Below are 26348 nucleotides of genomic sequence, written 5' to 3' on the forward strand. Positions count from 1 at the left end.
AACACAAAACCTTGTCCTATCTTCCACTCCCCTCTTGAGCAACACCTCTCCCCGAAAGTGAAAGCCTGATAAACTGAAATTTAGGGTAGCATAGATTGCAACCATTTTACCTCTAATGCCTCAGCACACTTCCAGTGTTCTCCAAATATTTGTATTTCCCTTCCAGAGGATACATTTAAAGACATGAATATGTTTTACAGCTGCATAAATAAAATGCTGCTGCTGAAATCTGGGGCAGCTGGATCTACTCTTTTGCTTTCTAGGATAGGGAACCATATTTTATTTATTCAGCTGAACATACCAGCGGGTACCACAGAGGTAAAGACATCAATTTCAGTCCTCCTTATTGAACCTCCAAGGAAAACTTGTACTCTATCAATCAAGCAGGAGGCCAGGCTGTGTGTAAGCACTGAAGGTGCTGATCTCAGCCTGATACTCTTTTCAATCCACTGCTGGCTGTAAATAGGATTCTGCTGCAGGTAGAGCAGAGCTATGAAGCACAGAAGATCTGCCCTGCTGAGCTTTTGTGTGACTTCATTTTCAAAGAGAAAACCAATTGATCGTAGGAGGCAGAGGAGTGTAACTCAGCCTCTCCCACTGAACTGCCTCAGATTAAGAAAAGAAAACTTCCTTTCCTTTTTTTCAAGTGGATGAAGGAATGCAAAAATATTGTGTATATGTGCACTTGACCACAGACACAAATCTCAGTGCACCAGAACCTTTTTGGGTGGAAGAACAGGGGCTCCACTTTTAAAAGAAGATGCTGTCTGAACTGAGAAGTCACTGGCAGTGACATATCCACAGAAGACAGTAAATCTATAATGTGTTTAACAAGTTGTATGCTTTCCCACAGCTCCTGAGCACAGCTCACGATTCCACCAGAGCAATCACTCTGCTGAACATCCTTCTGCCTCCCAAGTCATGCTTAAATCAATGGCTTTTTGTGAAAATGCAGCAGAATGATGTATGGCCGAGGATAATAATATCTGGGGAAAAGATACAAACCAGTAAACTGTTTCATCTTCTGCCACTGAAAGAGTGGCCTTGATTGAAAGCTTTTTTTCATGTAATATTTTAAACAACACAGCTGCAGCTACAGCCTTCTAGGCTGTGGGGTTTTGGCTCTGCCTGGACACCAGGTGCCCACAAAAGCTGCTCTATCACTCCCATCCTCAGCTGGACAGGTGAGAGAAGATGCATCTGTCCAGAGGGCAGGGAGGGATCACTCACCTGTTACTGTCACTGGCAAAACTCAGCTTGAGGAGATAAATTTAATTTATTAGAAATCACATCAGAATATGTTAATGAGAAATAAAACTCATTAACTCATTAATAAAACTTCTTCCTGGGCTGTGCAAATGCACAGCTGTTTTTCTTTTCTGAGGTTTGGCAGACACGGTGGGTCATGACCTACTGCTGAATTTTGAATTGTCAGATTTTTAGGAAATTATCTCCTCCCATGAAATGCTAAACTTCCTCTTTTTAGCACTAGAATAAAGCCCCAGTTTTCTCTGGTGATACCCTGTGAGCAATTTCAGGTATTTAATTTACATCTTTACTCATGGAGCTACAGAGACAATTTGTGTTGTACAGTTCAAACTTTTCTATCCCAGGGAACAAGTAAATTCTCATTGGTGTTCAATCCCTCACCCAAGGCATTTAGGGAACTCAAGTCTTGTTGGGAAAAAGAGACAAAAAAAAAGCAAGAATTTGAACATGAAATTTCTATACCTTTTCACCTCTGTATTAGAAGTGGACTGAGAAGCTTTCATCTTCTAAGAGCTGTTAAAGTTATTGCACTTCTTTGTAGAAATTAATTAATATCAAAAATTGTTGCAAAAAATCCATATGGACCTTCTTAAAAATTTGGTAATAAATATACAAACTTTAATATTTTTGGGGCAAGTTGCTTTCTTTCATCTTCTCTTTAGAGTAATAAAAAAAAAGGGCAATATTTACATAGATTGGTAGTAGATTTTTTCATGTTTAACAATGGCATCAAATTCAGAGCTCACGATTATCTTCTCCCTTCTTCCTTGCCACCCTTATTTGACTTTTTTTTTTTTTAACCAAAGCTTTGAGACCTCTAATCCTTTGTGAAATTTGGCTTAAAATCACTGGCAAGGTCAAAAATTTATTGGAGCAGGAGATAAACAATATGATCACATAAATCTTACCTTCAAAGAACAGAAGGAAAATCACAGGATTTAAAAATAAAAAGAAAATTCTTATCTGTTTTTATCTGAACTCTTCTTGTGGGGAAAGAACCTTACATTTATCTATTCATTCTGTATTGTTTTTCCTTACTGGTGATAGTCCTGCTAATCTTTGATTTTCAAAGTATTTTTAAAATACTGAAATTATTAAAGGAAGACTAGAAATTAGAAAATTCACTTAATTAGTATCTAGTCCATTCTATCATAAAATCCTTTTTGAAAAATATATTTTCCTTGTCTGAATAACAGGACAAGTCAGTTTTTCCATATTTTTCTAGATAATAATAAAAACACCACTAAGTCAAATTTGCCACTAGGCCGCTGTTATTTCTTTTAAATATCTGAAAATCTGTTTTACTCAGATTAAGACTTTGTTTCATGTCCCCAGTAGCAAGAGGAACACATGATGGATATTTTTGGGGAGACAATGGAAGGAGGGAGGGAGGAAGAGAAGGCAGAAAAGGAGGGAGTGTGTTGCTTTGTTGGGTTTTTTCTCCTTTTTTTCCAGTTAAATTATTTTCATCTTTCCTTCACTCTTTAACTGCCTGGGATGAATCCAACAACATTCATCCAGTGCCAGTAGTCTAAATCAACTTTTCTTATCTGACACTATTTTGAAAAAAAATTCTTTACATAGATTATTTCCTAATTTTTAAATTTATTTATGGCTGACCTATACCAGTATTCATCTGAACATGCTGATCGACGTAAGCTGGTCTCTGTAATTAGTTTTTTTTTTTAATTAAAACAAATTAAGGGGAGTTATTTACATGAAATCAGCTTTGCCACTAAGAAACCTTTATTGGTATTTACATGATTGCCTGCTGCACATTTGCTTTGGTAATTATACACATGTTAGCTCTTAATGGAATGAAAAGGGCACAGGGACCCAATGTTTTTAATCTACTGTCATTTATCTCCCAAAGTTGCCAAATTGGTGCTCAGCAAAAGACAGTTTTTCAGTGGAAAAGTGAGCACTGCTTTTGTTGATCTAATCTTGAAGCTACACTTGTACTCCTATCTATTTTCAAGATAGGAATGGAAAAAAAGTGAAAGGAAAAAAAAAAAAAGGAAGGGCTGAATAAAATATAAATGGAAACAAAAATATTATAGTAACTCAATAGTAACTGAACCTCCTTTGCAAAGAGAATGCATCTATATCATGACAAACAAAAAGAGAAAAGGACACCTGCAGTTCAGCATAAATCTTTTTGAAGTGAGTGAAATTCTTTGACAGAACAATAGACTGCCACAGAATGAAGGAGTTTTTTTGAGGAATCAGTTGTACTCATAGGACAGCTTAAACCTTCTTTTGTTTTTCTCAGTAAAATCACTTTAAAAGGGGCCTGTACAGCAAAGTTAGACTTTCTGAAAAGGAATTATTGCTGGGTTTATGTGTTGAAGGAATGTACAAAAGTAATTAGGGAGAAGAAAATGTCAGCTTGCTACACTTCAGCTGAGGAAAATGTGGTGTTGATACCCAAGTACTGCACTATTTATATCTATTCTGCCATCCTAAATACCTCTTCTTAGTTACCCTGAGGGGAGTGAATTTAGCATTTCCTCCCTCTCTGTAATACATGAATCCATGTATGAAAAGTCACTTGAGCAGCAGGACAACACTTTATTTATGAGAGGCACATAACCAGTGCCTGGAGGCACCTTCACCAGCGTTAAAAACATAGTCTGACTCCACAAAACAAACTGCATCTGACACTAAATAGTTCTACATATCAATACAATACAATACAACACATATTACATATGTATACATATGAAATACCATACAATACAAATAGTTCTACCAAGTTAAAAACAAATAAAACCCCCAGATCCAAAAAACAAAAACACACAGACCTCCACCCAATTGTGATAGAGGTTGCAACAGGATTTAATCATTGGCATTCTTGCATTTCAATGATTCAGGTGATGGCAGAGACTCATAAAGACCACTTGGGAATTTGTGACATTTTTGAAGCAACCAGGAGCCCTGGTGGACTTGGATGGGCTTGGTTGCCAGTTTCCACAATGAAGAAATATGCCTGTCTTTGGAAATAAAAAATAAAGAAATAAAATAAAGAAACAGGATGCTTGGTTGGGAGGGACCTTAAAGCCCATCCAGTGCCACCCCTGCCATTGCAGGGACACCTCCCACTATCCCAGGCTGCTCCAAGCCCTGTCCAACCTGGCCTGGGACACTGCCAGGGATCCAGGGGCAGCCACAGCTGCTCTGGGCACCCTGTGCCAGGGCCTGCCACTCTCACAGTAAAAAACATCCTCCTAATATCTAATCTAAACATTATTTTAATTTCAAGCCAGTGTCTCTTGTAATTTGTGCCTCTCCATATTTTTGGAGGGCTCCCTTCAGGTACTGGAAGGGCTCAATTAGGAGAGAGAGAGGTGGGAGGAAGAGAGGGCAGAGAGAAGGGAGGGAGATGAGGAGAGAGAGAGGAGGGTGCTGTGTGCATGTGTTTTGTGCAACAGCAATTAAAAATACAATATTTACACCCTCCTCCATCTATATGTGCCAAAACTGATCATAATATAAAAGCAGCCAGTGATTTTTTTTTTTAACCAGGCTTTTTCAAAGATAAAATAAATGGAATTTTCAAGTATTTCCAACAAGCTCTCATTCTAAGCAGCCATGAAGTTGTCTGTATGATCACCCTCAATTATAAATTTTTTCGATACACAGCCTGTGAATTATCTGTATAAAAAGTGAAGTTGCTTCCTCTGCTTTAAAAAGAGTGCAGGTCACTGCAGAGGGTAGCCTGCATCTGAGCCTTTGTGGAATTCTGGTTTTTGGGACTGAATTTTTAGCAAAGGTATGGACAAAGGTTTTAGAATACTTGTGGACTTTCCTAGACAGGTTATGTCTATGGCAGTCAGACAAAATTTGGCAGCTATCTAAAGAAAACCACAGAGAACAATAACAATGTGATAAAAATGCAGTAAAAGGGTCTGAAAACTTGCTCTGTTTGATGCCTCTCCTAGAAGGCCACCTTTGGAAGCTGAGTCTGCCATGTTCACTGGAAACTTAGGGGTTGTTGAGGAGCAGACCTGATTTATTTTCAGAAATCCCTTTGGAGACCTCAAGCATCTTGCACAGATACCAAATATCTCAAAGCAGTCGCCCATTCCTGCCATGTCTGGAATCTTCCAACCCTCCCTGCTCAACTGGTGAAGGCCATCAATCAATAACGTCATAAAAGTCATGATTACATTTCATAGATACATAAAATATGAGTTGTTTACAGCAGCTTCCTTGTCAAGAAATTAAAAGTCAGCAGAGGTTCATAAAACTGAAGGTAGAAGGAGCAGTGCAGATCTGAACACATTCCATAAACATCCATCTGTCTCCCTGAGTACAAATCTTGGCCAGGAAGGAGGCAGAGGAAGAGATGCAGAGGAATAAATGGCTCAGTTTAGTTGGGATTCAGAGTTGTCCCTGCAGCAGCACCGTGGATCAGAGCACAAGCCACTCGTCCATGGGGAGTACTGCACATGCACCAAAAACAGATTTGTCTGTTTAATATCATGGAAAGAACCACTCCCAGGGCTCTTCCAGAAGGAGAAGGAAATTCTCACAGGAAAGAGCAGTAAATGGTATCTGTGGCATAGGAAAGCAGAAGAAATGTGTGAGAAGGTCCAGTGCAGGATAAATGAACTTTTTACTCTGGAAGCACTGGGTCTCTGCAAGAGCCAGGCTCTATTTTATGGGCTGTGGAAAAGATCTGTCAGGTTTATGCTTGCCTGGGAATTAATATACCATATTAATGAAAAAGCTTATTTGTTAATGAATCAACTGAATAAATAGGTTTGATTGCCAGGGTCTTCCCACCTGCCCCATCCAAAATCTGGAATCAAGAAACCCTTCTCAGAGGTTGCAATTTCTAACTATAATCTAAACTGCATTGCTATTATTTTATGCAGCTTAAGATTTTGTGACACTTCTGTATGAACCTGACATGGCAGAGAAGACATATAAAAAATAATGGAGGGAAACTCAGAAGGGCAAATTTTAAATAAGCTTGGTATATGACATATTATTTTGCTTTTCCTTTTTAATAACTGCATAAAAATAAGATAGCGTGGACACTGCATGCTACCCATAAAAGAGGTGAAATCATTATGCAATATTAGACTCTGGGAATAAACTCTGAGTATTAATTACTAAGGTTACAGAATATACAGGTTTAAGTGCTGACTGTACAGAACAACAGGGTAAGCCCCTATGATAGTGCCACATCCTCTTTTGCATATTATAATATTAAAGGAAAAAGCAGTGCAGGAGAGGAGAGAAAACCCAGTTGAATGAACAGAGCTTGATTTGGGCAATGATATAAAATCCACTCACTCAACACAGGTGTTCAGTGCACAGTTTGCAAGGCAGAAATCACCACATCTTGTGATTCAGCAGGTCTCAGAACAAAACATTCTGATTACACTGTGCTGCTGTTTGGAGCACTCCAGAGAATTTTGGGGCTGAGCTTTCTCTGTGCACAAAAAATGTCTTTAAAAGACTCATTCAACAGGAGGACTCCTCCATGGGTGGGAGGAAGGCATCTCTGAGAGATATTCTTTATTTTTTTGAATACTTCAAAATGAGCCGTGGTGCCATCAAGAAAACTACAGGGTGAAATTTTTACTTCAGTATTGCTCCTTGGTAATGTACTGGCTTTACTTTTAGGGTCTCAGAGAAGCTTTAAAATTCACAAATTTGGGTACTGTGAAGTGTCAAAGACCTCCTCTTCCTCCACCTAAAAGTGTCATCTCACAACTTTAGCTTAAATGCAATCCTGCACTGCAGCACTTCACTGCCTGAAGTTTTGTCAGCCACTGAAAGAACTGCAGCTCCTAGGCTGGGACACCTGAGGATGTTGATAAAATAGGAGGATAAACAATTTAATGAATAAATAATTAACATGTAATTAAAGCTTTATTAAACCAGACTTGCATTAGATCTGCATACTCTGACTCTTAGTGCTTTTCTGAGATCTTACAGGCCTCACTCACTCATTTTTTTTTGCATTCTGTGTGTAGATCTTTGCCATGAAAAAGTTAAATATTAATTGCTACCAGAGAGTAGTATGTTTTGAAGTACTGTAAATTAATGCACATATAAATGGTAATCAAACCCCAAAGCCATTCTTTTTCAAATTATCATGAAATATTGGTATCGTTAATTACATTTATTCCTATTTGCAAAATCTCCCTTCCTACAGAACAAATTGTTTGTTTCAGAGCTCAGCCATGTATAAATTAGTTTATAGCAGTATTGCATAGAACTAAATAAATCTGCTGCAAAAGATCAGGTTCCACAAGACCTAAATTGCTGTTTCTGCATATGCACGAGTAATTAAAAATGATTCATAGGGGCTGTGAAAATACAAGAACCTTCCATAAATATTGTGGACATCAGAAATGGGAGAGGCAGGTTTGGGGACGTGCAGGAGATCTGATGCTGATCGTTCACAATGAAATGAGGGAGGGAGAGAAGGTCCTGACAGGTCACAGCTTCTCTGCCTCCATGGGACACAGAGAAAACACTTCTGCTCCTACTCTAATTCTTCTCCTTGTTCATTGCCACCAACCTAATAAAGCCACTTTGTTGCTACATTTATTCCTCAGACTCCATTATTTAATAAGTGAACCCCAGAATGTGACAAGTGCTGGCAGCAGATGAGCTCATATTTCAAGTGCAGAGAAAAGTTTTACAAATTAGTCCTAACTGGTTTACAAAACACATTTTGCTGAATTAATGTCACTGAAAAAATATTACTTTCTGAAGAGGTGATGCATCCATGGCAAAATTCACAAATTAACTTTCCTCCAGACTACAAAACTTAAAAAAAGATCATCTCAAGATCCCAGTTTAACCCCCTCCTTTTAGAGAGAATCCAAAAGATCCTGTGTCATACACATAATTTTTCATCAGATAGGGGAAGGGCTGTGTGGGATTTAGTAGGCACTGCTGCTAATTGCTGAAATTAAAAGCACAGGGTAGTGTAATAAGACAGTGCAACTGAACCTTTTAACATCTACATCCTTTTTGTTATTTATTGGGAATCTTGACTAGTCTTGCTACAGGCCATGCTGTAGAAAATGATATTTAAAATGGGAGAGTGAGGGAGAAGAATAACAGAATAAAATAACAATAATTAATTTATTTTTCAAGAAAGGGAAAAAAGGGAGAAAGCTTTATGGTATTTTCAAGTTTTAATTGTATGAAAAGCTTTAATATTTTGTCATTTTAAGAACTGTTGGTTAAAAGTAGACAGCCCCTGGCAGGACTTTTTCAGAGAGCCATTAACCTCACCCCATACAAAGAAATACATCTTTAATTTGCACTTGTAAAATTTCAAAATATAAAGTTATTGTAGTACACCTGGTCTGTTAAACACCTTCTTTAAGGTCACCTTTCATCCTGCTTTCCTCCCTGCTTCCTTCCCCACAAAGAAAACCTGAATTTTAAATTAATATATAAAATGTTTGTCTCACCACTCTTTTTTATAAAACCACTGAAATACAAATATATTAGGTAAAACTGAATGTGAATCTCTGCAGGCTTTTTGAAGGTCTCTCACCAGACTGGTTCTTACAGAAACCAATCTGCCTTGTGGTAATCAGGAAAGCCTGCTAATACATTGATAAGTGCTCAAGAAAAAGGAAAGGAAAGCTATGGGTGATACAATCCCTCAAGTGCAGCTTTGTCATTATTTTATCACTGTGGCCTGAGCTGGAATTGGAGTAGGAAAATGAAATGAGCTGCTTATTGGAGAGGGCTAGAGAAGATCTGAGATGCCTTTGATCATAGTTGACTACAGGGTTTCCTTTTCAATGTGTGAAAAAATCACAAAGTTTTGTTTGAAGGCTATGAATGTGGTGCTTTGGATTTTGAAGATAGGGTTTTTTTACATCATTTGTTGTGCTATATGATTTGCTATTTCTTCTGTGGAATTTCTGAGGTAACAAATAAACGTCTTCAGGCTGGTATTAGAATCCCATATTATGAACCTTTTCCTTATGTGGCTTAGAAACAGGATCCCTTTTACCTTGGAGCCTATAAAACATTGCTGTCAGAGCCTGAAACTCCATTTATTTCTCCAGGGTGACAAACCTCCCTGCTATGACTGAGTTTCCAACAACACAGTCTTAACCCAGTTCTTATAATGAACCACTAACAACTCATTTCCTTTGATTATGTTTGTTTCTTTTGCCCAACACACCCAGAAGAGAGAGCCAGGACTACTTTCTTCAATCTGTAATGAGCACAAGCTAATCTCCATTTAATAGCATGTAACTAATGACATCTAAATGACCTCTGCTCCTTCACACCCCTGACTTTTATTACATTTTTGAATAATGACCCTCTCAATCAAACCTTTCCTCATAAGAAGATTTCAGCAGCATGAGCACAGGTCAAGGAGTGGAAGCAGCTGTGACACAAACAGGAGCTGCTGTCACTGTGCCCATAGCAAGGCACGCTGAGCACTGCCTTAATCCAACAAAACACCTCGTTCCAGCCTTGATTTGCCAGAGTCCTGCAGTCCTCAGACACCTGAGCAATGGATGTCCTTCATTCTCTGAGCTGAACTGCTGAACAACCTGTAAACTCAATTAACACCTAGGATAATTCACTGATTTCTTCCCTGACTAGCCACTGGATAGCAGCTGAGATGCCACCCTGAGGAATATCAGAGCTAAAAGTACTCCAGTACTGGTTAAAAATAAATAAACAGAGTAAGTAAAATTTTTTAAGGTGTAAGAATCTCAGAATCTTTTTCCAAAAATAATTTCTAATGTAGACCAACCTTTTCATTTCACATTATCAAATGAAATTCTGTCTCTGCCCCTGGTATAAATCTACACCTTGCTGGGAACTGTAGTGGTACAGAGTGACATCCCACATTTCAAATAAAGCTTTGGGAAGACAGGTCTAATTTTGTCCTATCTACTGTAGCTGTCCAGCATGATAATTTTTAATAGTTTTTTTTGGTTGGTGTTTTTTTTTTGTTGTTTTTTTTTTTTTTTTTGTTGTTGTTGTTGTTTTTGTTTTTTTTTTGGGGGGGGGGTGGTTTGGAAGATCTAAAGGTGAGTTACCTAGTTATTAAAAGGATGTTTAAATCCCTAAATCTTTCAGAGACCTTAAACCCACACATCCCCGAGGCAAACTTTATTAAGTTCACAGACTTCTGATGTCCAGCAACAACTCTATAAATCTGCAAGGCTCTAACACCTCCCAAGACCTCCTTTAAAGTTCTCAGAGCCCTGAGGCAGCCCTTTCCATCACAGCATGGCCAGAAGGCATCGAGACAAGCAGGTGGAATATGGGCACAGGAAAACTTCAGTGCACCAGAATAGGGAGAGGGGAGCAGGCAGAAAAGAGTCCAGGAGTTTGCAGATGCTCCAAGCATCCCTGTGCTGACAAGGAGAGGCATAACCTGTGACAAGGACACCAAACAGATCCTCTGATTTGGATTTGGACACAAACTTGGTGTGGTTTTTCCTACATCTCTGCAAGACAGGAAGGGCTCACCCACCCTTCTCCTTACAACCAGGAAAATGACTGTAATGTGAGAGGATGGAACTCAACCCAAAATGTCACAGCAATTAGGAAAGTGGGTATGGACTTAAAAATTTGATGGTGCTGCAGTTAGTAATGAGGCAAAACACACAGGAGAGGAGAAAATCCCAAATGTCCTGTGTGATCAACACCATCAGAGCACAGAGGGAAGGGTTTCTCCTGCCTCTCCCCAGCAGCAGCAGCGTGCTCACAGGACACCACAGCTTTCAAACATTTCTATTTAAGGATGTTGCAAGAGATGACAGCTGAATACAAGGAAGAAAAGCTGCTAAAATATATTTATTTTTATTTTTCAGGTCTTTGAGGGAACCACAAGTAAGCACACAAGCATTGAAATCAGCCAAAAATCAGTATTTCTGATTACAGCTGAGTTAGTGCAAACTGCTCCAAATTTTTTTTGTATTTCCCATCAAATCAAAACTGAAGCTGGAAAACTGATTACATGAGAATAGAAAATTGGTTGTTCTGCCTGTGGCTTCATCTTTCAGGCTGGATAAATGTGCTTGTTGTCTCTTCATAGTAGGTGAAAATGGAACATTTAAAAGAGAAAGACATGGAGTTTATAAAAGAAATGCTGTCTGGATTTTCTTCATCAGGTAGAACATCCTTGAGCACTCAAATAATGGCATCATTGCATTATCCATCCTGTGATTCTGCAAATAATTCCTTTTCTCTCCTTGTGTTTGACAGCTGTGACAGAAGGTCTACCAATGTAGAGTTTCTCAGCCAAAAAAATTTTTTCATCACTAGTAGGATGTAATTCCAGCTGGAAAATAAATTACAAGAAATTCCATGAGACTTCCAGGCCAAAAATGTAGTGAACACCAAAAAAATCCTACCAGAAACTCCAACATCCTGGCACAGATGACAAATATGTCTTTACAAAAATACACACACTCATTATGCCACATACTTGGCCAGTGAGCAAACTTGATAGAAACAAATAGAGTTATTATTTTTTTTCTTCAAGAGCAGATTTAAAAGGAGGTAAAGGAGGACAGGGCTCCTTTAGAACAGAAATGCAGGACTCTACAAAGAGAAAAAGGGCAGGTCAGACCTCACTTGTGGTATCTTTTCAGGATATGAAATAAAGCAGCAGTTCATGTCACTTCAGAGGAAGCAAATGCCATAATATAACACAGGCACAATGATGGGCTGACATAAAAAAAATAAATCTATCAACAGATAAGGTTTGTTTGACATTGACTCTGGGGAGCTGTGTCTGATGGCTCTGGTCTAACCAGATGATAGAAATTTTATGAACTTGGACAGCAGAGGTTTTGACTTTGTGAGTGAAGCTGTGCAGCAGAAATGGTTTCATTTGATTCAATTCATTGGAGTATCGATTTTCAAGGTTGATGATTTATTAAAGTAACATGTGGTACAGTTGGATCTTCCAGTAATGATGATGCTGTTACTGACACTGAAAATAAATCACTGTAAATCTTTAAAAGAATATGAGTGCTTAGCCAACAAATTGGGTGTTCTGGATTTGGAGAAGTTTGGGAATTCCTGCTAAATCATATAGTGACCTTTTTTTTTTTTTCCAGGGGAACTGTTCTCCTTTTTGACAACACTGCACAGAAGACAAGTTTATTTAAACATACCAGGGAGTTTATAGCCTCATTTTTTACCTAAATAGTCAACTGAACATGCAAAGTGTGAAGTACACATTTAATTTTACTTATTCAATACTAAACAATCCTGTGTGAAAATCAGGCAGTGATCTAGCAAACTGAACAACTCACCATTGCTGCAAATGCTTACATATCTTGTGTGGAATATAATTCAATAGTTTCAAAAATCCCTGGCACAAAAAAGGCAGTTTTGTGTCCATAAGTAATCTCTTGTGCGTCCACCTGGCAGGTGCCTCCCAGATATTTACCCCTGAAGAGGCTGCAGCTTCACAGAGCTGGAGGATTTCCCTTCCCTGGCACTTTTTCATTGTTTTACCTGCTGACAGTAATTTCCAACACTCACCTTTGTAATTAAGGCTGCACTCAGAAGCAGACAAGTCTTCCCATGGGGAGAGAACGGCAACCAAGAGCATCAGCACTCCCACAGCAATAATGCTGCTGCTGCACTGCTGCTCCATAATCACTTTAGGCTGCCTGAGATGGGATCTCCAATAGAATGAAGTCCATTCTCTGTGGGAAGCAAAGGTACAATAAATGCCTAGTACCACTGCACATTGTGAAAATACAACACTAAATTACAGGAAATTAATAACTTCACAAGACTTTTTCTTTTTTCTTTTTTTCCTTTTTTTTCTTTTTTTTCCCTACTTTTTTTTTTTTAATTTGATAAGGACAACTAGTTTATTTTTCCTTGTAATAAAATTTATTTCCAAACCCTTTTTTGTGTGTGTGTGAGAGAACAATCTTTGTAAGCATAATACACTACAAGCAATTTTGCCTATTGACATTGCAACCCAGGTGTTCCTAAATAAAATTCTCTCAAATATTCTGTCTGTGGTCAAGCAAACCTGTAAATAAAGTGAAAAACTGAGGACTAATTTATCACATTTAGCCACAGCCTTGACAAGAGGTCTAAAGAGCCATCTTCCCTGAAGGACCCAAAATTCCCTGCTCCATTGCTCTGTAGTTGTGTTCGAGAGGTGAGCAATTAGCTAAAGCTCATTTAAAGATTCACCACAGGGTTTCTACACCAGGGTTAGAGCAGAGATTGCAATACAGAGGAATTCTCTTCCATATCTTCTGTCTGATGAGTCAAAGATTGATATTACAGGATGTTAAACTTTGTAGAATTATAAATGAAGTCTGACTTACTGGAAAGCAGAGGCAGCTCAGAATGAAAGAGATGTAAAAAAATAAACAGTGAGTGGCAACAAATTTCCCCCATTTCCTTCGGAGTTTATTCTGGATAGATCCTCTCAGACTGTCACTCACTCAATCCCCCTTGCTTACTCAGTAAAGAAAAAATGGAAATAAAAGGAAGAAAAAAGAAGGAAAAGTGAAGATGACATCTATAAATCTGCAGAAAACCCATTGGGTCAGCAGTTGTTTGCTGTATGGGAATTTGAAGGTTTTGATAACTCTTCACGGCCACATCTGTAAAAATACTCCTTTTTAGCTTTTGTATCATGTAGTTATCTTGGAGCTAAAAATCTGTGCTTGGCTGAATATAATCTATTAGGTTCTCAATAAATTCACAAGGAAAATACCAAATTTTCTTTAAAAAATAAAAAGGAGAGGAAGAACTAGCAGAGATACTAAATCTGAAATAAAGCTTGTTTCAATGTATAAAAAAGCTGGCCATTAATTATGTTTGTCTTAAGCCCTGGCAGCTTTGTCATGAATTTTATAGCAGAACAGCTACAAATGGATCTTCTCTGCTAAAGGCTGTGAGCATCACCATCATCATTATGGATTTTAATTATTTTATTTTATTTTATTTTATTTTATTTTATTTTATTTTATTTTATTTTAATCATTATGGATTTTATTTTATTTTATTTTTCCCTACAGATTCACCCCTTCTATGTGCAGTGCACCTGATGATAGCAAGGTGAAGCCTTCACTGATATTTCAAGTGGGGTCATTTTCTTGTTTCTGACCTTCATGTAAACCTCTGTGACCTCAAACCTGACACTCTCTTTTATTTAAGATGAATTTTCCTTGGTAGGTGGCTTGATGGAAGCTCCTGTTAGACTAAAGGCTCACCTATAACTGTGCAGAAATAATCTCTCCCTAAGAATTGGGAGAGATCATTTCTCCCCTTAGCAAAGGCATTGCTGGGATCATGAGGAATTACAGCAGAGGATCAAGAGCTAGACAGAAAAACATAAACAGAATAAAAGCAGAAGTGATTATTTTAATAATTAAACATTTCTTAACTGAAATTACGTGAAATGCAAAAGCAGCATGAAAGGTCAGGAGAGATTTTCAGAGTGCTCCAGAGGAAGGGAAAGGGAAAAGCAATTAAATACAAAAATAGAAGGTTATGATGCAGAGAAGATTATTGCAAACAAGTGGCTGCCAGCAACAAACTGTATTGTTTTGAATGTTTAATTAACAAAATAATCTTTTTCATTAACCACTGCCAGTGGGGAAGATAGATTGGAAAAAAAAACATGCAGTAAACACAACAGACCTATTTCCTACTTGTGTGCATTTATATATATGTAGAAATCTGAAAATTAATTGTTTGTCTTCAGAACTATAGGATCAGAAGAAATACATGGTTATTATTGACACTGCATGTTCAGGTCATGTTTTCTTTAAAAAAGTCACCAAATTTGCCCACACAAATGTTTGGGTGGGCTATAGGATGCACTTTTTTCTTTGCTTTGTTGTGCATAATACTCAAAGGTAGAAAAGGCAACTGAGGGAAGCAGCACACTTAAAAGGAAAAAACTAAAATAAATAATTTATTAAAAATGTGGGTTTTTTCTTGTGCAAGTTGGAATATCCGTTTTTGTTTGAGGCATATCTAGGGAAGTAAATGCTTGTAAAGAGTGATGACAAACATGTTTGGTTGAAGTTGTTTTGGATGTAAGGAGGTAAGAACTATACTTGAAAAGGAGTCTACTGATATCTGGATATTTTTGAATTTCTTAAAAGATATTTTGTGATATCTGTTTGCTATAATTGCAGGCTCTGCAATTTTCATGGATTGACAACTCCTGTGGATACAGGAGGTTGCACAAGCTGACAGGGCAAGCATTTATGATTGCTTTTGCTTGATCTTTGGACATATGAAACATTTGTGTGAGTGCTTGTGTATTTTGATTAAAAAATGCATGACTTAATTTTGTTTGTATAGAGATATTTCATAAAGTAATTTTAATGGTTATTGTTATTTGCTTTTGTATTTCTTTTTACTAAGAATCTTGGAAGTGAAGAATGCTTTAACATGTGACATAAAGTATTTGGGTTTTTTTTTGTTGTTGTAAAGCACTTAAAAATTCCAATTCGGAGACAGGGTTGGTTGGAGCCTATTTTTAATTTTTAGAGCCTATTAAAAACCCACTTTAATTTATTATTTAAATTAATAAATTGAAATTACACTTTCATTTACTATTTAAAACCCACTTTTAATTGTGGGTTCAATCTCTGTATGGGCCAGTCACTTAAGAGGTGGGTTTGATAATCCTGGTGGGGTCCCTTCCAACTCAGAATATTCACAAACAGGTGAGTTCATGTGAATAACCCCCTCCTATATATATATATATATATATATATATATATATATATATATATGAGGTTATATATATATATATATATATATATATATATATCCCTTGATATATATATATATATATATATATCCCTTGACAAGAATTGAGATGGAGCTGCTCAGAGCCCTGACACCACCTGTGATTAAAGCAGAGCCTTGATCAAAAGCAGCTTTTAGACTCCCAGCTCACTGCTCTGTGCAAGGCAGTGACTTTGTCACACCCTGCGAATCAAAAGCCCCGCTGGATGTTGTGAATAAAAACACTTGAAACAACAACAGCAATAAAGAAGAAAGGATCTTTGATCAGGCTACAGTTAATTGATTAAAATGTCCATTTCATTGTCCTTTAATGTCTAAGCTACAGTAAACAACATGACAAAGCAGAACTCAGCATGCAGGAGTAGAAAGGAGGCCACGAAGGAAAGCCTGGCAAGTAAACAAAGATTAAAAAGAAAGGCAAAAAATAGATTATACAGAATAAATACAGAAACCTGCTGTGCTCATGCCCAGAAGCTTAACCCAATTCTCCAGCTATGCCACTGAAAGGCAGGGGAATTAAAAGCCATCAGCAAATCACGGACTCATATTTGCATTTATTTTCCTCACTGTAATCATATGAAACCTTTCCTACCAAACCCACAATGTGATTTGTGCAAAACTAACCTCATATAATGCTTCCAATATGAAATGGATTAAGTACTGGGGAAGGATATTGACTTTCATTCTAGGGAAGTCTGAAAAAAATCCTTGTCTTTGGTTAACAAATAAACCAGGTTTCCCACTCTGACAACAGTGGAATTGCTATAGCTGCAATTTCTCTCTCATTTGAAAGGTATCAGGATGGCTCCCAAGTTCCAGGTATTTTCAGAGACACTCAGATACTTAAACATCAGCAGAGGCCACTGAAAAACTTCAGGATGCTCACAAGGAATCAGTTCACAGGCTCATTTTGTGGAAGAGAGCCACACAATCCCTCCTCCTCCTCTCAGGCAACTCAGCATACTGGTACTTCAACTTTGAATCTTCTCTCTGGAGAGCCAAGGCTCCCTCTGTGATTCAAATAGAAAACCTAGAGACACCTGCCTCAACAGAGCCCATCATTTTTAATTATCTCTTTCAGCCTTTCTTTTAAGAAGAGATCACAACTTCATTAAACAATTATGTTCAATGCTGGGTATGACATTTGCAAATGGTTAAAATAAAGTGAAGCAATATTCTAGAGTTTGCATTTTTACTTTTGCCTAAAGAACATTGTTGGGATCCTTTAAAAGCATAAGATTCTCAAATAAGATGCTTTTAAACTTGAATTTTATGTGTCAAGGCATGTAAATCAATACATACTGACAGACAAAGCAATTGGGAGGTGAGGCAACTGAATTGTGCCTCTCATGTTACACCTTGGTTGAGTTTTATTAAAGAGGATAAAAAATTACTCCAGAGATCCTATTTGATCTTGCTGAGCTAAAAACTTGCGAATACAGTAGTTTTAAATGAAATTAATGATATTTCTTTTCTAAAATCAATTGTGCAGCACTGCTTGCGTCCCTGTTCAGTCTTGAGCATGGAGAGACAGAGAATTGCTGTCACTTATATCTTTACCACTTCTGCAGTGGCTGATGCTTTGCAGCCCAAACATCCACCCCCAGTGCCAAGCTTGATCTCTTTATTTTTAAACTCATTTAACAGCCCAAAAGTCCATCCCCAGTCACTTGGATTTGGGGATTATTGCTCCTTGCTTGCAGTATTTGATGTGTGAGCTGTGTATGGCTCCCTTCTCTGAAAAACATGAAAACATCACTCTGCAAACACACAGAGCTGCCCAATATCCCACCTGGGCCACACTGGGATTAAAATATAAAGCACTGATCCTGCCAGCACTTATTGCTGCTTGTGAAAAAGTGACTGCCATGAATAAAAGCACCAGAAAAATCTTCCCAGAGTGCCATTACTCCTAGCACTAAATTAAATTATTAAGCAGTATTGGTACAAAGATTGCACATTCAGATATTTAACAGGTGCAGAATCTTCTGACATAACATGACAATTTGCCTCAAGTATTTCACAATTTCCTTTTCTTCTCTGTAACAGTGCAAACAACTCCAGCACCTTGGAAAGGCAAACAAACAGCTGGGTACAATATATTTACCAATAGACCACTAAAACCACTTCTGTTCAAATAAACAGAATTGCAGCAGCAAACCTCGAGATAATATGGACTTTTATGGAGTCTTTATGGATCCATTAGCTTGAATAGCTGCTGAATTTCTGAACTAGAATAACAGATTTGCATATATTGCCTCGAATTTGCACCTTGCAAGGTCTGTTTCCTAATTTTGAATGATGAAGGCAGCAATGTAATACCAGAGTATGCCTGAATAGTGCAGTATATGAACTGTAATACTTTTTATTCTCTCTAATTTATTAATGTGCCATACTTTAAACAGCAGGGGCTTTTTCAATCATCTCATTGGAGTGTCAAAGATGCTTAGTACAAACACTTCTAAGATATTAGTTATTAGACTGTTCATGCATTTTATTTTAGTAAATAGTGAAAACACGCATTTCAATTTAATTTTAATGTTCAATTCACACAGAACATTTTAACATAGTTTTCAAATCTACTAATATTAGTCAGGCATAATCTTCTGACTGGAAAGAGCAAGCTTACAAAACTTCATTCCCACAAGTAGTGGCAGTAACTTCACTTAAATTAAATCACTGCATAATCATTTTCGTTTAATTTTTTAAATGCAGAAAATGCACAGCACTCCTCTCCTCTTACAGCACTAAAAAGTAGAGGAGGGTAGGGTCTCACCTAAGTGATGTCCAGCACTGATTAAATTCTGGATTTTTGGGGATGAAAATGAAGACAAGGCAGTTTTTCCAAAATATCAAATAGAGTCTCCTTTTAACTACTAGTTTTGTGGGGCCTTCTTGAATGCAAACAATCTAGAATAGTTTTATCAATATAAATGGGTATTTCCTTTGCAGCAGAAGAGTAGTTTTTTAAACTACCAAGCCATGTAGATAAATAACCAGGGAGAAAAACAAGACAAAAACCCCTGAGACAAACACAAGTAAATTGCCAGATAATCTTTAAAGATTTCACTTTAGTTAAATTACTGGTACTGATCTTAATTATCCAAATGGCTCCATTAAACAAATGAGATGTCTGAGAATCACACAGGAATATATGTTCTGATTTTGCTTCCCAAATTGTTTGATTAATATGCTACAAAGCTAATTAATCTTAAGGGAAAGCATAAGAGTTGTGCTTCATATTGCACAGGTTATCTGTTGTTAACTAATAGTACACCCAAAAGAACTTTTAATTTAAAGAGTGCATTCATTATTCATGTGATTCCTATTTAATATTACATTTTAAGACTGCCTATATATTGCTGATCATTCTCTTAAACACATCTATTTATAACATAAATTTGAAGACAGACTTGCAAAGTTCTACTCCAGGAAAATTTGTAATGTTGTCAGAAAGAACAGAACTGAAAACTACAACACTCAGGAAATGGGACTGGAATTTTCCAAACAACAAAAATTCCTTAGGATTTTTTTAAGCCCTAAAGCAAAGACATTCCTACCTTTGGACACACTGCAAACCCTGGGGATGACACCTAAGAGGAAAATTCTTTCCTCTTTCTTGAAGACAGCCTACATGTGAAAAAATGGGAAACAGGACATTTGAAAGAACTTTAAAGAGCAGAGAGTTCACAAAACTTCATGGGATCATCTCAGAATATCCTGGGTTGGAAGGGACCTTAAAGATCATCCAGTTTCCACCCCTCTACCATGGACAAGGACACCTCCCACTAGACGAAGTTGAAAAAGAAAATCTGTGATAAATTGTGAGAAAAAGCAGTACAAAGCAGCTTTAACATTCTCTACTATAATGAGAATTTGACTTTGTAAGATTGACAGAAATTGAATTTACTTATTACAATCATCAACATTAATACATATGTTACATGTGATAATATTTCTATCAAATTGTATCATCATTCTACTATTTAGGGAAAATTTTGCTTGCTAGCTCTTCAATGCAAGGAGGTGTGAATTAATTAGCCCTGTGAAAATACACATTCTGCTAACTTTGTAAGTCAGGGAAGTTCCTCATGGACATTTGCTCTATTTAGTGTGAAAGTGAGATATGTACTGAGCCTAAGGGCTAAAGATTTAGAAACTCTGCATTTCCAAAAGAAAGTCTATTGAAAAAAAAAAAAAAAGTCATGATCTTTCTTCAAAGATGCATTGAGCTGAATTGTATGTGAAATACTTGAAGAAATAAAGCAGAGTAAGAAATTGCATCATCTAGGTGTATTATCTAGGTGTTCCAGCTACTGATGAGATTTAAAATTTATTTTTTGGCTAGCAGCCAATTACTGACTGCCACGTTCAAAAGCTTACATGCAATTTGACATATTTCTGTCAGAGGGATGTTTTAACTGCCTGTGGGATGTATGACAGTAGAGATATAAACAGCAGATGGGATCAGAGCACTGGTTTACTGATCCAACTAAACAAACTTATGGGAGAAAAACATCAGAAATAATGCTAATAAAATTATTTTCTGTAATCACAAAATAAGACCTTAATTATCCAATGTGCCCTTGTCTTTTAGTACTTTGAGAGAATTTCCTACTCAATTTTGTTGTCTATCTGATCTACATTAACATGCTGAAAAAAACCCAAATGAACCAAAAAAGCAGTTTACTTCCTTATGTTTTAACAAAAAAATATTAGACTACAATTTTCTCTTTTTAGAGCTTTGTATGGCTACAGGAATGTGCTATCAAGATAACAGGTAAAGATTTTTCTTTTGTAAAACACACCTTTGCAATTACAGAAATTAATCCTAGAGCTTATCAATTAGATTTGTGTGCACACAAAGAACTTCATTTCCAAACAAAATATTTTCTTTTTTATTTTTTCCAGTTTTCATAATAAAACTAGTTTCCAGTTGATAAGGAAAAGCTGTTGCAATAACAAAGCAGGTAAGCAGAATATATTAAACCAGGAGATGTTTCTTTTGATGGTAAATTTCTTTTTGACATTAATATCTATGCTTTTGCTGGGGTCACTTGGTCTGTTCAGCCTGGAGAGGAGGAGACTGAGGGGAAGAGGAGGGGGAGGTGCTGAACTCTGGTTTCTGGTGACCACAATTTTGGATATTTTATCTTTTCAACTAGGATTACCCAATGCTTCAGTGGAGATTGAGGAGAAGAATCAGTTAAAGAGTAAGAAATATAATGAGAGTGAAATGCTAGAAAGATGAAGGGAAGAAACCAAAAAGTTAAGTGAATCAGGACTTCAAGTGGAAAGGTTGAAAATCAGACATCTCTGATATAATTGGAAGCCTCAAAATCATTGAAGTTACTTTGTCAGTGATGAAAATAGGAGCAAAGCTGCCTCTTGTAAAGAAAGCCACATGAAAGTAGACAGACCCTCATCCTACAAAAATCCTTCAAATGTGGCATGAAAGAGTGTGCTGGGAAGGAGGAGGAGAAAATGCCCACGAGACCTGTTTGGGACAAAAATGGGCAGAGGATGAAACTGTAGGGAGGAAAGGAGGGTTGTAGTGTAGGCTGGGTGTAAAAGAGAGAAAAATATGGACAAAGATAAAAAGAGATATGAGGAGGTTAAAAAGGGATGGGGAATTCAGAGTATAAGAGGGGTGTTTCTAAACATGTCTAGATGTCTAAATCACAGACATTTGCAAAAGGAAAAAACAATGTTAAAGTCCAATTAGGAGAAAGGAAATGAAGTTTTCTATGGAGCAGTTAAAATTGCATTCTTATGTTCAATGGAGATCCAGTTCTCCATCAGCTGAGTGCATGATCAGGCTGAGGTGGGAGCTTTGAGAAAAATTATGGATTGTGTCAAAACAAAGCTTGTGATCTTACAGCTCCATCCAATCATTTTCATTCTTGTTTTGAACATTGGCTCTTGATTTTTTCAGACAAGCAATAAGTAAGAAAAAAAAAAGGACAACTGGACATCCTCTCTCATTCTGACCTTGGAATACCTTGGAATGACCAAGGAATGAAAAAATAACTTGAGCTAAAGTCACAGAGGAACAGACTAGGGACATGAGGAAAAAAATGAAATTAGAAGTAGAAGCTAAACTAAAGTTAACATCTATCAGCCAACAAATCTTTGCCTTTGTCAGACTCTATAATTTTCATTCCACAGAGTTCGACAGGAGAAAAATGGCACCTAACTGAGGTGAAATGCTTAGTTCTGAGAACATCTCCTGAAAATAATACAGACTTCTGTTAGTTTCATGCTGCAGCACAAATATTTTAGTGCTTTTTCATGGAAAGCTTCACTTTGATAACCCTGGCTGCTGCTGGCCAGAACGGCGTGCAAAACAATCTCCCTGCCCAGAGGAAAAAGCTGGGGACAAATTTTTATGTTGCGTGGATGTGAAAATACTGACCTTGTTTTGAAAGTTCCTCGAGAAATAAGGCAGGATCTGCCAATAAAAGAGGTGTTTTATGCAAAGAAACTTTTTTTTTTTTTTTTCACTACAAAGTAAGAAAAGGTATCTGGGAGAAATCTTCCCAGATAATTTTGTGCTGGGTGGGAAATACAATAAAATAACACTGACCCAGTGGTATTGAGTTAAGCTGTTCTCCAGAGAGGCAGATGTGTGAGACCCACACAAGAAATGTATGTGTGCTAGAGGCACCTTAACCCATCAGAATGAATACAGAACAACCTATTTATATGCCTAGTGCACAAGTATTTGTCAGCAGAACAACGAAAGAGCTCTTCTTCCTCCAAAGAAGTGATCTCAAAGTTTTGTGCTCAGCCCATAAAGACTGCCCTATAAGCTGATTAACTCAATTTGATTTGGATTTATGAGCTCACCTTCCTTCTTGAAGGAAGTTTTAAAAACCTGCCAGAACAGGTTCATTTTAATGAAGAGACTGAAGAGGACACCAAGAACAATACTGGCCCTCATCAGAGTACAGTTTCACATTCTGTGTGATTCTGTGATTTCAGAGAAGGAAGACATGGAGGGTGAGAAAAGTGTTAGGATGGAGAACAAAAGCCATTTTCCAGCTGTTATCCCTGCTGGATTGACACATTAAATGAAAATTAATGAAACATGTTGCTTCCATCAAAACACTTTTCCCAGTGCTATCACCTAGTGTGAGCAGCATCTCAAATTTTTGAAAAACGTGGGTTTTGATGGGCAATGTTACCTAATTACCACATAATTTACTTGCCAGAACACCTAAATCTAGGTAAGGTGAAGGTGAGAGCTAATTTGGGAGATGTCTAGGCAGACAGATGTTGCACCACGAGTGCATTGAGCTGTGTGGAATCCTCCATCCAGTGGTACATAACAGGTATCATAGAAGATATCTGGGAGCAAATAAATAATTAGAACCTAAACCCACCAGTACTGTGGGGCTCTGAGCTATCCTTGGAGGTTGAAATTCTGTTTGGTGGAAATCTGCAGGCTGGAAAGAGCCTGGCAGACTTCAAGGCAGATGAAATAGCATTATTACTCTCTATTTCTGAAATGATTGAGGTGATTGTAGATCAAAACTTGTTTCACTGACTTCAGGGCAGTGTCTGTGAATTGGCACTGGCATTGTTTCAGGGGCCTGGAGGAAAGCTAAATAATTTACTTGAGATCTCAGCTTCTCTCTTTCATTTGTATTTTTCTCTCTCAGTTTCTACTGGTAGCAGTACCCTTGCTCCTGGCTAACTGTGCTGTGTATCACCAAATTCACATCACCTATGCAGAAAATGTAGCTCTTCTCTTTTCCCAGACTGAACATAAGGCTTTTTTCCTATTTGTTGTTAAAAGCAACTGTAAAAAACTAACCAACAAAAACCCACCAAAAAACTCAACCTTTCTAACTTTGCAAATACATCTTACACATAGTTAGAAATGAGAAACCATTTCATAAAGTAAAATCCCTCAAAACACAGGCATATAATTCACCCTTGGAAAAATCAAATTCTGTTCAATATAAATCTCAAAAAAAAAGAAAAGCAGGAATATAAAACTTGATCTCCTACTTTGTGAGCAATAGTGGAACATATTCTCAGAGTGTTTAAGAAGAAATTTGTGCTTTGCTTCACCAGAGCTACAAATGTTGGATCAGTTTCAAAACTGAGCCAGCAACAAAAACTGGTTGAGATATATCTGAAAGAGTTTATGGAATAATAATGTAAGAAAAAATACAGCAGAGACAAAAGGAGAACACATAAAAGAACTGGAGCTATTGTTTTAAAAGAAAAGTGAAGAAAAAAGCTTTTAACTTTCCAAAGGGCTGAAAATGAGCAAAGTCATTATTGTGTATGACAGGAAAAAAAAATAACATTTTTGAAGATGGAAAGGTGAGCCACAGCTGCAGTTAGCAGAGAAAATTCAGTTCAATTCACATACTTCACATGCAAGGAAAAATTTCTCTCCTCACTTAGAGCTGTGACCTTTATTAGTGTTGTTGTAGGGGAAGGGTGGAACTTTTATCTGTATTGTGGGGTGATTTTCCTCATGACAACAAGTGCTGCAGAACACAGCAGCTGATGAAAACCTGAGACCTGTGCACCCAAGGGATCTGTGGAGAATACTGACAGCAGGGAAAGGGGCAGACAGCACAAGTAATACTCACTGATAGAACTGAAGGAAACAAATTCAAGTTGGTTTTCATCACATTAAAAAAAAAAAAATAAAAGAGAATCCAGAAATAGATCTATCATAGGAGTTCTCCACTCCTTATGGAGTTCTGCTGCAGTGTCACAGTTCCTCAAATGAGACAATAATGCACTTGCAGACAAAAATTAATGGGAATAAAAGAGAAGCTTTTCTCCCTGCATTGTGTGTCCATTGAACATTGATCTTAAACCTGCAATGAGCAGAACCTATCAAAGCTCCTGCAATTTTTCCTGCAGCAATCTCTGGGGAATGAAGGGTCAATACGTTATGGTGTCTTGTCCTGGAGGTCCCAAGCCCTGCTCAGAGATGGATGGTGTTGAACCCACACCCCTAGGAAGGCAACCAGGCACCCCCAACAGCTTCCTCCTAAAGAATTATCATTTCAGACACTTGCATGTTCTATGGAAAATAGGTGTTTTTTGTTACATCTCTTTCATTGTAGGAACATCCAAGGTGGACGGTGATTTTGACAGAGCTGCAATTCAGTCTTTTGTTAATTGAGTGCTGAACAGTCAGCTGAAGGGATGCTGCTGTTAGACCCACTAAGAGAAAAATGCACATACATGAACAGCACACAAAATTTTAGAAAGTTATTTGTGTGTATAAATATATATATAAATTACTGCTCTGTGATGTGCAACCCACACATTCCCTTATCTCATGTTCCTTTTCCATGGTATTCTGCTGTAGCTGGTTAGATTCTCACCTTTAGTTGAAAAGATGGATTGTTACATTTTTTGTGCAATTTACAAAGTTGAAGCAGATCCAGCAGGTACAAATATGTCCCAATAAATATAATATCATACCTAAAAGACTCTTCAACTTTATAGGGTAAATGTACTAGAAGTGGAATTAACTTTTTTGTTTACAAATGCATCCCAAAGAAGTTCCAGTCTTAAGTCAATATATGACAAAGTCCTTCCAAATTTTACATGGCACTCTAGCATTTATTTAGAAAAACCATTTGAAAATAGAAGATTATGAATGTTTTTCTTGTCTGTTTTGACAAATTAAAGTGTAAATATTTGAATTGGTGAGTCTCTTGCTCTCACCTAAGATTTTCAAGCCTACAGATGATCAAACTCTAATTGAAAACATTAGGCAATAAAGCAAACCTTACGCAATTTATTACTTAATTTTGTCAAAGCCTGACTGTATTCTTGTTCCTTTTGTTTGGTGAAAGGATCCTGAAGCATACTAAAGAAATTCCCATTTCTATGACCCTGTCCAAGTAGATGAAATCTCTACCAAACAGCTACAAAATCGATGCTGTTCCTTGTAATGTTTTTCCAGCAGAGCAGGTAAAGAATTTATGAGTACCTTAACAATTAAGGTTATGAAGTGCATTATAATTTCATCTAATTCCTCCATCCTTTAAGGATTTTTCCCTGCTCTTTGCAGTTCCCACACCTTTTAATTCATTTTCCACATCTTTCATTAATTTCCCACATCTTTTCATTAATTTCTGTCATAAAAACTATACCTGTGTTGGTACTGCAAACAGAATGCTGACTGCTGTACTTACACAATTTGCACATATTTCCTTAGTAAAAATCCTCTCAAGTAAAAAAAGAAATAAATAAATAAAAGAATGATTAATTAATTCTGATTTTCTCATAGTTTCACTGTGTTCCTTTATTCTCCGCATTCC

General features: G+C 37.2%; 1 protein-coding gene across 1 annotated transcript in view; it reads right to left on the reverse strand.

The window, feature by feature from the left end:
• Positions 1-3820: 3820 nt before the first annotated feature.
• The window catches only part of LOC116184031 (uncharacterized), a 169119-nt gene continuing 146591 nt past the window's right edge, over positions 3821-26348 (reverse strand). Inside the window, exons 8-9 of the mRNA XM_085564632.1 lie at positions 12784-12950; positions 3821-11569 (exon numbers count right to left, since the gene is read on the reverse strand). The gene's annotated coding sequence lies outside the window, so the exon portion shown is untranslated. The remainder of the gene's footprint in view (positions 11570-12783; positions 12951-26348) is intronic.

The sequence above is a fragment of the Lonchura striata genome, chromosome 1 (assembly GCF_050655825.1).
Source record: "Lonchura striata isolate lonStrDom1 chromosome 1, ASM5065582v1, whole genome shotgun sequence".
Taxonomy (NCBI): domain Eukaryota; kingdom Metazoa; phylum Chordata; class Aves; order Passeriformes; family Estrildidae; genus Lonchura; species Lonchura striata.